This window comes from Medicago sativa, chromosome 7 (assembly GCF_051527215.1).
Source record: "Medicago sativa cultivar Bolivia chromosome 7, Bolivia_mono, whole genome shotgun sequence".
NCBI classification, from domain to species: Eukaryota; Viridiplantae; Streptophyta; class Magnoliopsida; order Fabales; family Fabaceae; genus Medicago; species Medicago sativa.
Window position 1 is genome coordinate 8,140,994 of NC_140755.1, and position 13,863 is coordinate 8,154,856.

The 13,863-nt window shown below is 35.4% G+C and overlaps 1 pseudogene; it reads left to right on the forward strand.

Annotated features, from left to right (window-relative positions):
* Positions 1 to 1,058: 1,058 nt before the first annotated feature.
* Positions 1,059 to 4,487, forward strand: LOC146903957 (uncharacterized; annotated as a pseudogene).
* Positions 4,488 to 13,863: the final 9,376 nt, after the last annotated feature.

A 13,863-nucleotide genomic window follows, 5' to 3' on the forward strand; every position in this document is an offset into this window, starting at 1 on the left:
TGTGCATGGTTTTTAACTATCAATGTTTTTTTTCCTGATGGAACATGTAATAGTATTTTATTAGATATCAATTTGCAAATATATGTCGGTACAATAAACATAAGACCACTTACAATGGTGGTATTGAAGCAGCTTTTCAACAGTTGAAACCATTGCAATGTTGTGTTGAAAGTTGAATGCAAGTGAGGTGGAAGAGAGAGATGGTGAAAGCTTTCAACATGTTGAATGGGACAATGGTGGGCCAAGCTGAAGATGATATGGCGCAAAAGAAGTGGTTTGCTGGGAGAGTGCACTACACGCGCCAAACAGACGCGACCGGTCTTTCTCTAGACGAATGTACAACTTGTACAACTTGTACGACTGTATGACTATATATAACTGGTGAACTTGACGTGACAAGACTGGATACGTAAGATGGGAAATGGACCGACATCGTAGTACAAACACTCAGCAATCTTCATTGGGGATGATACCATTGGAGAAGAATCAAACCACTGATGGGGTAAATCCTAGTATGATGTATCAGTTGATGGTGAAGTAAAGCAATTCTTGGGGATGAAGCCCCACAATCAGGAGTCTGGCAGAGGTCGCCATTTCTTGGGGATAAAGCAATGTTTTACAAATCGCGTGTCAACTCGGCGAGTTTACCGAGTTTACGTGTTTAGGTGCCAAAAACGTGTTAACTCGGAGGTAAACTCGATTTCTGGTAAAATCGTAAAGTTTGACGAGTTTGACCGAGTTAACACGTAGTAAACTCGTGTAAACTCGGGCGAGTTTACCGTTTTTACGAGTTTAATCCTACTTTTTTTTTAAAGATGGCCCATTTTTTTGGCCCATTATTTTCAAGCCCAAATGAAACATTTCTACTTTCTAGTTTTACAACACGTTTCAACTTACTGAAGTGAAACTTTTCATCTCATTTTCTCTGAGTCCTCAAGAACAGGCGAGCAATGAAACGTTAGGTTTCCGATGGAAAACAAGAAATTCTGATTCCGACGGTCGAAACTCCGATTCCGACGGCCGAAACGTTAGGTTGTGGTGGTGCCGTGGTGGTGTTAGTTGTCAGCTGTTGTAGAGAACGTTAAGATTAGAAGGCATATAATCTTGTTTGTTTGAAGTTTGAACGAAAAAACAGAGCTTCAAACTTCAAAAGGTACTTCAAATTTAGACTCTCTTTTTCCTTTCCTTTATTGTTTCTTTTCTCATCAAAGCTTCAAAAGGCATCTTTTGTAAATAGTTGTTAGGGTTTTAATCATCAGGTTTCTATTTCTGTTTCTATTTCTATTAAGTATTAACATAGAATCATAGATTGCATTTTTTTCTAAATAGCGGTTTTACACTGTTACTGGTTTAGGCATCTCGTGAATTGGTGAATGTGCATTTTTTCTAAATAACGGTGTTATTACTGCTTGTAGTGTTTTTCTAAATAAATGATTGTTGTTTGTTAATATTCAGAAGCTTGTTAAAGTTTGTTATTTAAATTAGGTTATGTTTGGTTTCTAGGTTCACAACTATGGCTTCTTCTGAGAATGGTAATGGTGGTGGACTTGAAAGGAACATAAGTGCATGTGGATCATCTTCTTCATTTAGAGGAAGAGGGAGGAAAAATATTAGGGGTAATAGGACTGATATTGGGTGGAAATATGGAACAGATGTTCATGGTGATGCTAGGAAAGTTAAATGTAGTTTTTGCGCAAAAGTCATCTCTGGTGGAATTTATAGATTCAAGCATCATCTTGCGGGAACTAGTGATGATTCTGGACCTTGTGCACTAGTGTCAGATGAAGCGAAAATGGAAATGTTGAAATGGGTTGCAGCTCTTGAAGAGGCAGCAGAGAAGAAACGAAAAATGGCTGAAATTGCTCAGGGTAATGTAACTGAAAATCTGGCATTTGAAGTCTCTCAGCCTCAGCAAAAAGGAAAGGGGAAAGCTACCGCTTCCGGGACTCAAACCAAAATTGATGCTATTGCTAAAAAACCCTTAAAGGTGGAGGCAGATGATGCTGTTGCAGAGTTTTTCTACACAAGTGCGATTGCATTTAACTGTATAAAAAATCCAGCATTTGCAAAAATGTGTGTGGCAATTGGAAAATATGGACCTGACTACAAACCTCCTTCTTATATTGGTAAGAGCAGTGGATAAAACTAATGAAATTGTTGACACATATAAGGAAGAGTGGAAGACAACTGGTTGTTCAATCATGTCTGATGGGTGGACAGATAGGAAAAGACGTTCAATTTGCAACTTTATGGTGAACAGTCCTAAGGGGACAGTTTTTCTATATTCATTGGACACTTCTGATATTTCCAAAACAGCTGATAAAGTTTTTAAGATGTTACATGATGCTGTTGATGCTGTTGGAGAGGATAATGTGATCCAAGTTGTCACCGATAATGCTGCAAATTTCAAAGCTGGTGGGGAATTGTTGATGCTGAAGCGAACAAAGTTGTTCTGGACTCCTTGTGTTGCCCATTGTATCGATTTGATACTTGAGGATTTTGAAAAAGAGATAATAATTCACAATGTCACTATAAAGAATGCAAGAAAGTTCACTACTTATATCTACAATAGAACCATGCTAATTACCATGGTGAGGAAGTTCACAAATGGGAGGGATTTGATTAGGCCTGCTTTGACAAGATTTGCCACTGCATATTTGACTATTGGATGTCTCAATGATCTCAAAGCATCGTTGATTAATATGTTTGACTCGAATGATTGGAAATCTAGCAGGTTTGCAACTACAGAAGAGGGGAAAAAAAATGGCATCTGGTATCTTGGATCAACGTTTTTGGAAGAATATTGGTGTATGCCTCAAAACTGCAGCTCCTCTAATGAATGTGCTTCATTTAGTGGATTCGGAAGAAAAACCCGCCATGGGTTACATTTATGAGGCGATGGATGCTTGCAAAAAACAAATTCAAAACAACTTCAACAATGTTCAAAAATGGTAAGTTAAGTTTACGTAATTTGTCTTGTTTAAACTTTTATTATTATATTTGTGATAGTTTAAGTTGGTATTGTTTGATAAATTTTATGTCATAGTTCATTGTTATTTATTTTTATTGTAGTTATGAACCTGTATGTAAAATTATTGTAGTTACGAGTCGAGTTTACCTAGGTAAAACGAGTTGAGGTAAACTCTCGATTTGTAAAACATTGGGATAAAGCCCATCAATCAAGAGTTTGGCAGAAGTCACAATTTATAAACCAACATAAGGTGTATTCTTCCATTTGACCCACTTGAATTGTGATGTCTATGTCTTTGTTTTTTTTTCTTTCTCTTTATTTTTTGAATCCCTAATATTTGCGTGGACCGCCCTTTTGGGTTTTCAGTCCACCAGGAATATGTATTTTTGTGTATTCCCCTAATTTTTGCCTGGACCGCCCTTTCGGGTTTTCAGTCCACCGGGAATATATTATTTCTTCTTTTTTATTTTTGTATGTCCCTAATTTTTGCCTGGAACGCCCTTTCGGGTTTTCAGTCCATCGGGACGCTCATTTTTGCCTAAGCCTCAATTTCAGGTTTTCGACTTAGCGAGGTCTTTTTTTCGACAGAGGTCTTCCCACGTTAGATGATCATGTTTATCTTGCAGAGTTTAAACGTTCTTGAGACGGATGTTGATGTATGCTTCTCTTACTCAGAAGTTCAAAGAAAATGTACCTGTTGTTTATGATTTTCAAAAAGATATGAAAAAGTTCTAAAAGAAAAAGGAACTTAATATCTTTGCTGTCATTATCTCTTCCTATTGTCAGCACTCAAGCTCAGACGGTTGCTTCCACTACCCCGATTCCAACAATGTTCGCCAGTATTCTTCAACATGTTATGCTTAAGGGTTATCTCTAGAGCACACCTTTAAGTTCTGGTGAAGTATTCTATCCCGTAGTCTCTAAGGTTCAAGCTCCTTTTGTGCAACAGACGACGCCTATCCCTAAAACCGGTCTTCCATTCCCACAAGCTGCTATGACTTACTCATCACCTTTGATTCACACTACTCAACAAAACCATGGACCTATCTTCCATGCCGAAAGTGTGAAAGCACATGATAGAGTGGATGACTTGCAAGACAAATATAATGAGATACAGCGAGAGATGAAAGCTCTCCATGGGAGAGAACTGTTCAGAAAAAATGCTTACGATCTTTGCTTGGTTTCCAATGTTGTGATACCACCCAAATTCAAAGTCCCTGATTTTGAGAAGTTCAAAGGGAACACTCGCCCTAAGATTCATCTGGTGATGTACGTAAGAAAAATGTTTGCTCAAGCTAATAATGATGAGCTCCTTATCCCCTATTTCCAAGACAGCTTGATTGGTGCCGCACTATTGTGGTATATGGGTTTAAACAAGGCTGATATCAGAACTTTCAATGATTTGAGCGAGGTTTTCGTCCAGCAATACAACTACAACTCGTACTTGGACCCAGACAGAGACGAACTGCAGGCCATGACCCAAAATGATAAAGAATCCTTCAAAGCATATGCCTGATAAGTGCTCAAAAGTATTATAATTCATGTGTTAAAATAGACATTTTAGTGACTTGTTCTGCAAGTTATCTAAGGAAAAGCAATCATTTGTTGTAATTTCACCATTTATGTTTTATATGCCTAATTTCATCCCTCTTATGCAGAAAATGACAAGCAAGGAACCAAAGTTAGCACGCTTAAGCGTCCTCAGCACGCTTAAGCGTACAAAATGTCGAGAGCAAGTTAATGTACCCTATTGGTACACTTCCAGCACGCTTCCAAGATTCAAGCAGCACGCTTAAGCGACCTCAGCTCGCTTAAGCGTGCAAGTTCCAGTAACCAACCATTCAACACGCTATCAGGACACTTTTGGTACGCTCCCCCAAAGTTCAAGCAGCACGCTTAAGCGACCTCAGAATGCTTAAGCGTGCAAGTTCCAGAGAGCAACTCTTTTGCACACTTCCTACACGCTTCTTGAACACTTAAGCGAAGTCCCTTCATCTCCAGAAGATAAGGCACACGTGGCAACTCATCAATGGTCAAAGGAAGATATTTTGCTGGCACGCTTAAGCGACCAGTGCACACTTAAGCGTAATTCAGCCCATATAAATAGTTTTCTCTTCTCTTTCCAACCATACCATTACTGTTTTATTGCATTTTTCTGGTTTTTAGAGAGAGAACTAAGGCTTTTCTAGAGAGAGAAACACAAAGCAAGGTAGTTAAGAGTAGATTCAACCAAAGATTTGTTGAGACATCATGGATCTAGGCATGGAATCTTCATCTTTTATTCATCCTTTGCAAAGCTATCATAGACATATGTAGCTACATCTACTCTTGTGGTTTTGAGGTATTCAAACAAGCTATTATGTAATCTTTTGATCTTTTAATATATGGTTATAGCTTACTAGGTATATCACCCGTGCGTTGGACGAGTTTGATTATAATGTTTTTCTGGATGTATTGAAAATAAGAAATTTGGAATATCACATTATCGTCTATTGGACTATTCTTTGATTTAAAAAATGAGTTTAAAAATACCTTTCTTTGAAGAACTATTAAAATATTTTTAAACATTTTCCTTTGTCAAGTGAATGTTGAATAAAGAATATAAAGAGTATATAGAAATTACTTTAACATAGATGATGTGTCATTCACCTTTATTAGTAAAAAAATACAGGTAATCAGTAAATTATAACAAATATTCTTTTTTATTAAAAAGATTCTTATTTTTTTGGATTTTGGTTTATATCGAATCATATTTTTTTTCATTTTCCCTTTCTTTTAATATATTTTTTAGATTTTGGAAAGAAAAAAATATAAATTATAATTAGATATTATCAAATTTCAACCTAACTTGAGTCAATGATATTATTTTATATAAAAGAATATTAAAATAACTTAATTTTTTTAAAAAATCAAATGACTTCTTTTTCATAAGTATCACGCAAACACTTTATGACATCACGGTTCTTAATGAAAAAAATTAATAACTATTTATCTTAATCCTTTGTGGCATAAATAATTTGTATTAAAATTTAATTTGATTATATGTAGTTTCACTATTTAATCTTCAACATATACAAATAATGTACATTATTTTTAGCATGTTTAGTGATAAGTATAAAATAACTTTCTTATTAGAATAAAATTGGTGTATTTACGAAGCATATGAAATATGTTTGACGACAAATTAAATTTTCTTACGGACATGGTGTGCTACAGTTAAAAAGACAAACTATATGCACCGCAATATCCTCCCACGTTGACTCCAGAGAAGAAGAAAAAATACACAATGAGATCACATAAGTTTTAAAAATTCTTCTTCTTCTACAACTTTTACGTACCCTCTCAAATTGAAATTCCGTACACTCATTTGTACTAAGTAGTTATTCATAACGCATATTTATAATCAATTCATGCTGTCGTTATTAGGTAGTATGAAACTGAAACGCTAAGAAGATATTTAAATGGTTGAACTCAAAATAAATCCACAATAAAACACTAAAAATGGTGCATCCTTTCACCTTTCTTTACATTAAAAGTTGGTCACATTCAAATCTAGAAGTAGTTATTTCGTAACTGTCTTGTGAGTCTTCAAATGCACATCTAATATTTAACTTATAATAATTAAGTAATATGAACCAATTTAAAATAAATTATACTAACATATTAAAGAGAAATTTATTTATATTGTAGACAATGGTTTCAATATATTTTGTTTAACCATTATCTACAATAAATTTAAATTTTGCTTAATAAATTTAGTTAGTGTTTTTCCTAATCAAGCAAACTATAATGTGTAACTTGAATCGTATCTTTCACTCTTATCTATATATATTTTTAGAGGCACTATTATATCTCTCTAAAATCTCTCAACATTTTTTTTTAAGAATCAAATCTCAATATTTTATTTTTTAATAATAAACTTGAATCAAAGTGTTTTTTAATGATAACGTAACTTTTCAAATATTCTTAGGAACTTTTCATAAATGAGAAAATATATATACATATGTAATATGACTTGAAAAAAATGAATAACTGAGAAAAAAGAGTGAGAAGTGAATAAACATGACAAAATTTTTTAAGAAAGAGTGAAAGAAGTTTTTTAGACGGGACACATAAACAACATTTAAATTTAGAGTACTCAATGCATACATAGCTATATATATTGATAGAAACTCTTCTACATTCAATCTTTACTCATATTAATGAAATATATAAAATCTTCTTCAAAACAAAAAAAAGAAATATATAAAATCAATATAAATTTCATTAAATCAAATCTCAAAATATTCCTAATGAAATTTACACCTTAATTAAAAGAAAACAACTAAATGATATATATAAGTCTTACAATTTAATGAGCTAAAGTAATAATGAAATTTCCCTAAAGAAATGTGAGTAGGCAAACAATTTCATGAGCTACACCCAAATTTACCATGTTGTTGCTTTCAAATTATCAAAACGTGATTTTGCCTCTCCAATTCCCAGAAGTAGATGTGTGCAACTCTTCTTCGTTTCACCTTTACCTCATATTTATGAAATATATCAAATCAATATAGATTTCATTAAATCAAATCTCAAAATATTCCTAATGAAATTTACACCTTAATTAAAATAAAACAACTAAATGAGAAATAAGTCTTACATTTATTACTTAAAATAAGATAATACCGAAATTTGTGTAAAGGAATGTGAGTAGGCAAACAATTCCATGAGCTGCACCCAAATTTAGCATGTTTTTCATTTTAAATTATCAAAATGTGACATTCCAATTTCAAGAAAATCAAGAGCACTTCATTAGATTTCGGAGTAGATGTGTGTTTTTACCATAAGTTACTCGGACCTCGTAGTTAATAATTCGTAGAAGAAATTGTTTAATTAAAAACATAACATGCTCGACTGGAATTAGAAAGAATAAAAAATATATTCATTGTTTATATGTATTCTCCCATGTTTAGCTAATTCTTGGTCTGATTACAATGTTAAATTAAAAAATAATAATGACAATACTTCAATTTCAATGAAAAATTCAACAAAACCCTTCCTTTTTCAAATCCTGCATATGTGCATTCAAACAAAGGATATCCATTAGAGAATACAAAATATTAGTAGAAAGAAATATATACGACGCTTGAAAAAAAATGAAAATACCATCAAAACTAAAATGGAAAGGATAACATAAGAAACAAATATATATATTTTTAAGCTAAGAAAACAAAATGAGGAGCTTTGTAGTAAACTTGTGTGAACACTCTAAGATTTAGTATAATTGTCAAAGTGAGTAGAAAATGAATGTGAGGTTAGTGGTGGATTCGTGGTTATAAAAGGTGAGAGTGAATGTGAATAATGATGCACTTTATTTTTCCAATTTTTAGGTTATAAATAAAAAACAATGAGTAGTGTAAGGAGTTACAAAAATTAATTGGAAGTTACATGATAAAGAAGTCAATAAATATATAGATCATGTAGCAAGTATATGAAGAAAAAAGACACATGCAATTGAAGAAAATAGAAGATGTACGGTGGAACAATTGACAGTAACATAATAAAGAACTTAGTGAATATGTATCAATATTATATACAAATAAATGTGTAGTAAATAGATGAATGATTCTACCACAAAATAATAATAGTGAAAGAAAAAGGGAAAAAATTGAAAAAGAGAGCCACATGGCATAAGTATGAGAGATTTGTTAGAAAGGGAGAGTTTTGGTGAGGTGACACATAAGCAAAGTGTAGTTTAGAATACATGTATATATAGATTTATTCAATATTGTTGTTATTCTTGTGTTTAATGTTTTATTGAGATTCAAAATGATATTGACAAATACTTTTGGATTTAAGAAATAGAATAACAATCTATCTTAAGTTCTCACTCTAGACATAGATGTTAATATTTGATAATCACTTTTAATTTAGAACTTAATGCTTTTGGGTCATTTAATCGGTTGGGAAATCGTTGATTAAACGATCCAATTGACTTTGTGATTGTTTTAATGTTTGGGAAATCTATATTTAAACAATCCCTTAGAAATAACGATATCATTTGGACACGAATGTTATTGTCGAGTGATTGTGATAATATCGTTTAAAAAGCTAGAATCCGTTAATTGATCGAGAGATTGCAGCTGTTACACTTGGTTAGTATCTCTGACCCCAAGCGAAATAGCCCTATCTCTTCTCGTTTTACTTTTATGTCAAATAGAAAAAATAGTTTTACTCAAACAAACAATTTATACCCAACCACTTAATGTGATAAATATTGTGAAAATGCTTATGAAATACGCAACTCCCTTTGGAAACGATCCTATATTATACTCACGTGTAAATTATTTTATGAGATGTAAAAATCCTACATCAAAATGGCACTATTGCCGGGGAGTAGCGGAATAATATATCGAAACAATTTTGTCATTTTAAGCAATTTTGCACAAAATTCTTTCTTGTACATATATACACATATATCATTCATTATCCTTTTTATTTCTAACCACGTGGTATAGTCTTTTTTGAACTTTGTTTATGCGAGGTACCGTTTCCAAAGAGCAACAACAGTTTGATCCAGAAATCAAGAAAACAGCTCGTAGAAACAACGCTAAAACAAGGGAAGAAAAGAGATTAGCCAGACTGGCTCAACATTCAGGAACTTCTAGTTCAACTCATACTCACTCTGGTTCTACTCCTAGGGAATATTCTAGGGTATCTCCACACTCTTCTCCACATTCTTGAATTGGATTCTAGTGATGCGGTGTTGGCATAAAACAAAATCCTCACTCAACAAATGGAAGCAATGCAAAAAGATATGAGAGCCAAGCCCAAGCAAATCCTAGACCAATTCCAAAAATAAGGAGGTTTGTCACAAGTAAACGCTTGTGAGTTGTGTTCCGACGACCATCCCATCGGATATTGTCCACCACCATTTGAAGAAGAGGTAAACTTTGTGGGAAACCAAGAAAGGACAAACCAACAACAAGGGCAACAAGCCGGTAGTTCAAGTCAATGCCAATATCTGGGTAGTTCCAATCAAGGGAGATATCCGGGTAACAACAACTTTCCAAGAGGGAACCAATATGGCCAACCATGGAAAGCACCACCCAACTACTACTATCCACCACCACCAAACTACTACCAACAACCATACAACAACCAATACCAATATCCACCACAAAATAACCCACAACAACAAAATCTCCCTCAAAGCATGGATGAAACCTTGAACCAATTCATGCAAATGTCTATGGCCAACCAGAAGAACACCGATGCTTCTATCAAAGGTCTTGAGACACAAATGGGTCAAATGGCTTAACAATTGGCTCAAGCTACTCAACAAGGAGGAGCATTCAACGCCGATACACAACCAAATCCAAAAGAACATTGCAAAGCTATAACAACAAGGAGCGGTAAAGTGATTGGTGAGGCGGTAGGTGATGATATTGAGGTTGAGAGGAAGGTTGTTGAAAAACTTGAAGATGAGGATGATATGGCAGAGCTAGAGAAGGAAGTGGAGTTAGAAAATAAAGGAGATTTAATTGAAAATGAAAAACTGATAAAAAAGAAGTAGTTGAAAAAGATGAGATGGAGAGAAAGAAGAAAGATGTGGTGAGAGAGAAAGGAAAGAAGAAAGAAGTTGAGAAAGACAAAGAGCGGCAATACTCAAGGTTTCTTGAACTCTTCAAGAAGTTGCAAATTGACATTCCATTCTCGGAAGCCTTGGAGCAAATGCTGGCTTATGCAAAATTCATGAAAGATATTCTTTCCTAGAAGAGGAGAATTAATGTTGAAGAAACCATCCAACTCGATGCTAATTGTAGTGCTATCATTCAACGGAGGTTGCCAAAGAAAGAACAAGATCCGGGAAGAGTCACTCTACCGGTAGCTATAGGCACTACCAATGTTGGTAAAACACTACTTGATCTTGGTTCAAGCATTAATCTCATGCCTTTGTCCGTTGCCAAAAGAGTTGGTGACTTATGTATCAAGCAGACTAGGATGACCTTGCAATTGGCCGATAAATCCTTCCCAAAACCATTGGGAATGCCCAAAGATGTGCGAGTTAAAGTTGATAAATTTGTATTTCCGACGGACTTTGTGGTGATGGATATCGAGGAGGATGAGGATGTGCCTCTACTTATGGGAAGGAACTTCATGCAAACGGCCCGGATGATGGTTGACCTCGATGATAATATCATGAAGGTTAAAGTTGATGATGAAGAGGTTGCTTTCAACATTCGTGAATCCATAAAGCACTCAAAAGACAAGGGCGTATGCTTTAAAATGGATGCAACCGAAGAATTCATCATGACCACTCAGAAGCAATTTCATAACCGAACACCCCTTGAAAGTGCTTTGACGGATGCACTCAATACCATAGGTGACAAAGAAACAAGAGTGATTGAAGAGTGCTTAAAGGAGTTAGATTCCTTGAAGGAGATTCCTCCTCATGAAACTGAACTAGAGGAGCTAAGAGAGGAATCCAAGGAAGAACCCAAAGAAGATGATGCCAAGGTTGAACTAAAAGTCTTGCCATCACATTTGAAATATATATTCCTTGAAAATGATGGTACCAAACCGGTGATCATTAGCAGCTTCTTGTCCGTCAATGAAGAAGCAAAGTTGGTGGAAATCCTCAAGTCCAACAAAGAAGCGATGGGTGGAAATTATCCGATTTTAAAGGGATAAGTCCCTCTTATTGCATGAACAAGATAAGGATGGAAGAGAACCTTAATCCGGTAGCACAACCGCAACGCCGCTTGAACCCAACTATGAAAGAAGTGTTGCGCAAGGAAGTAGTGAAGTTACTTGAAGCCGGCATAATTTATCCAATCTCGGATAATGCTTGGGTTAGCCCAGTTCAAGTGGTTCCCAAGAAAGGAGTGATGACAGTGATCACAAATGAGAAGAATGAGTTGATCCCAACTAGGACCGTCACCGAATGGAGAATATGCATTGACTATAGAAGACTCAATCAACCTACAAGGAAGGAACACTTCTCGTTGCCCTGTATGGATAAAATTCTTGAGAAACTCTTCGATTAATCCTTTTATTGCTTTCTTGATGGTTACTCCGGTTATAATCAAATCACCATGAACTAGGATGATCACGAGAAGACGGCTTTCACTTGCCCCTTTGGTATTTTTTCTTATAGAAGAATGCCTTTTGGCTTGTGTAATGCACCCGCAACTTTCCAAAGGTGTGTTCAAGCCATCTTCTCCGATTTGATTGGTAAATTCATGGAGGTGTTCATGGATGATTTCTCGGTTTTTGGATCATCGTATGACTTGTGTTTGAAGAGCTTGGACATCGTACTGAAGCAGTGTAAAGAGACTAACTTGGTGCTCAATTGGGAGAAATGTCACTTCATGGTTACCAAGGGTATTGTCCTTGGTTATAAGATTTCTTCAAGGGGTATCGAGGTAGACCAAGCTAAGGTTAATGTTATTGGAAAGCTTCCACCACCCGTCAATGTAAAAGGTGTTAGAAATTTTCTTGGTCATGCCGGATTCTATCGGCATTTCATCAAGGACTTCTCCAAAGTTGCAAAGCCATTAAGCAATTTTCTCAACAAAGATAAGTCCTTTGAATTTGACAATGATTGTTTAAGGTCAAAGGAAGGACAAAATATTTCATGCTATACATTATGCGAGGAAGGTCTTAAATGATGCTCAAATCAATTATGCAACAACGAAAAAAGAGTTGCTTGCAATTGTATACGCATTAGAAAAATTTTGTTCTTACCTTGTTGGTTTCAAAATTGTTATATACACTGACCATGCAATCATAAAGTACTTGCTCACCAAGTCTGACTCCAAGCCAAGGCTCATTAGATGGATGCTCTTACTCCAAGAGTTTGATTTGGAGATTAAAGACAAAAAATGGACCGAGAACTTGGTAGCGGATCATCTTCAAGGTTGGTGAATAATGAGGTGACAAAGAAGGAGAATGAGGTGCTAGAAGAGTTCCTAGATGAAAAGTTGCTAATGGTGCAAGAAAGGCCATGGTTTGCTGACATGGCGAACCATAAAGAGACGGGTATCATTCCGGAAGATTTCACTTAGCAACAAAAGAAGAAGTTCCTCCATGATTCCACTCACTATGTTTATGATGATCCTTATTTGTTCAAAATCGGAGCGGATAATCTTTTGAGAAGATGTGTTGCTTAAGATGAAGCAAGGAAAATTTTCTGGCATTGTCATAATTCACCCAATGGTGGACACTTCAATAGACAAAGAATGGCGGCAAAAGTTCTTCAATCCAGGTTTTATTGGCCTACACTCTTCAAAGATGCTTATGCACATTGTCAACAATGTGATAATTGCCAAAGAACCGGTGCAATTTCAAGAAAGAATGAGATGCCGTTACAATGCCTTCTTGAGGTGGAAGTGTTTGATTGTTGGGGAATTGACTTTGTTGGCCCGCTTCCATCCTCTTTTGCCAATGAGTACATCTTAGTGGCCGTTGATTATGTATCCAAGTGGGTTGAAGCTATCACATCTCCAAAGGCCAATAGCAAGACTGTGATTAAATTTCATAAGAAGAACATCTTCACCCGCTTTGGAACTCCTATGGTGCTTATTAGTGATGGCAGATCTCACTTTTGCAATTCGCAATTAGCCAAAGCTCTTGAGCACTTTGGAGTCAAGCATAAGGTTGCCTCACCTTACCACAAACCAATGGTCAAGCCGAGGTGTCCAATCGTGAAATCAAAAGAATCTTAGAGAAGACCGTGTCATCATCATGGAAGGATTGGGCATTAAAGCTTTATGAAGTGTTGTGGGCTTATAGGACCGCTTTTAAAGCACCTACGGGTTTCACACCATTCCAATTGGTGTATGGGAAGGCATGCCACCTTCCGGTTTAATTGGAGCATAAAGCGTCTTGGGCGCTAAAGATTTTGA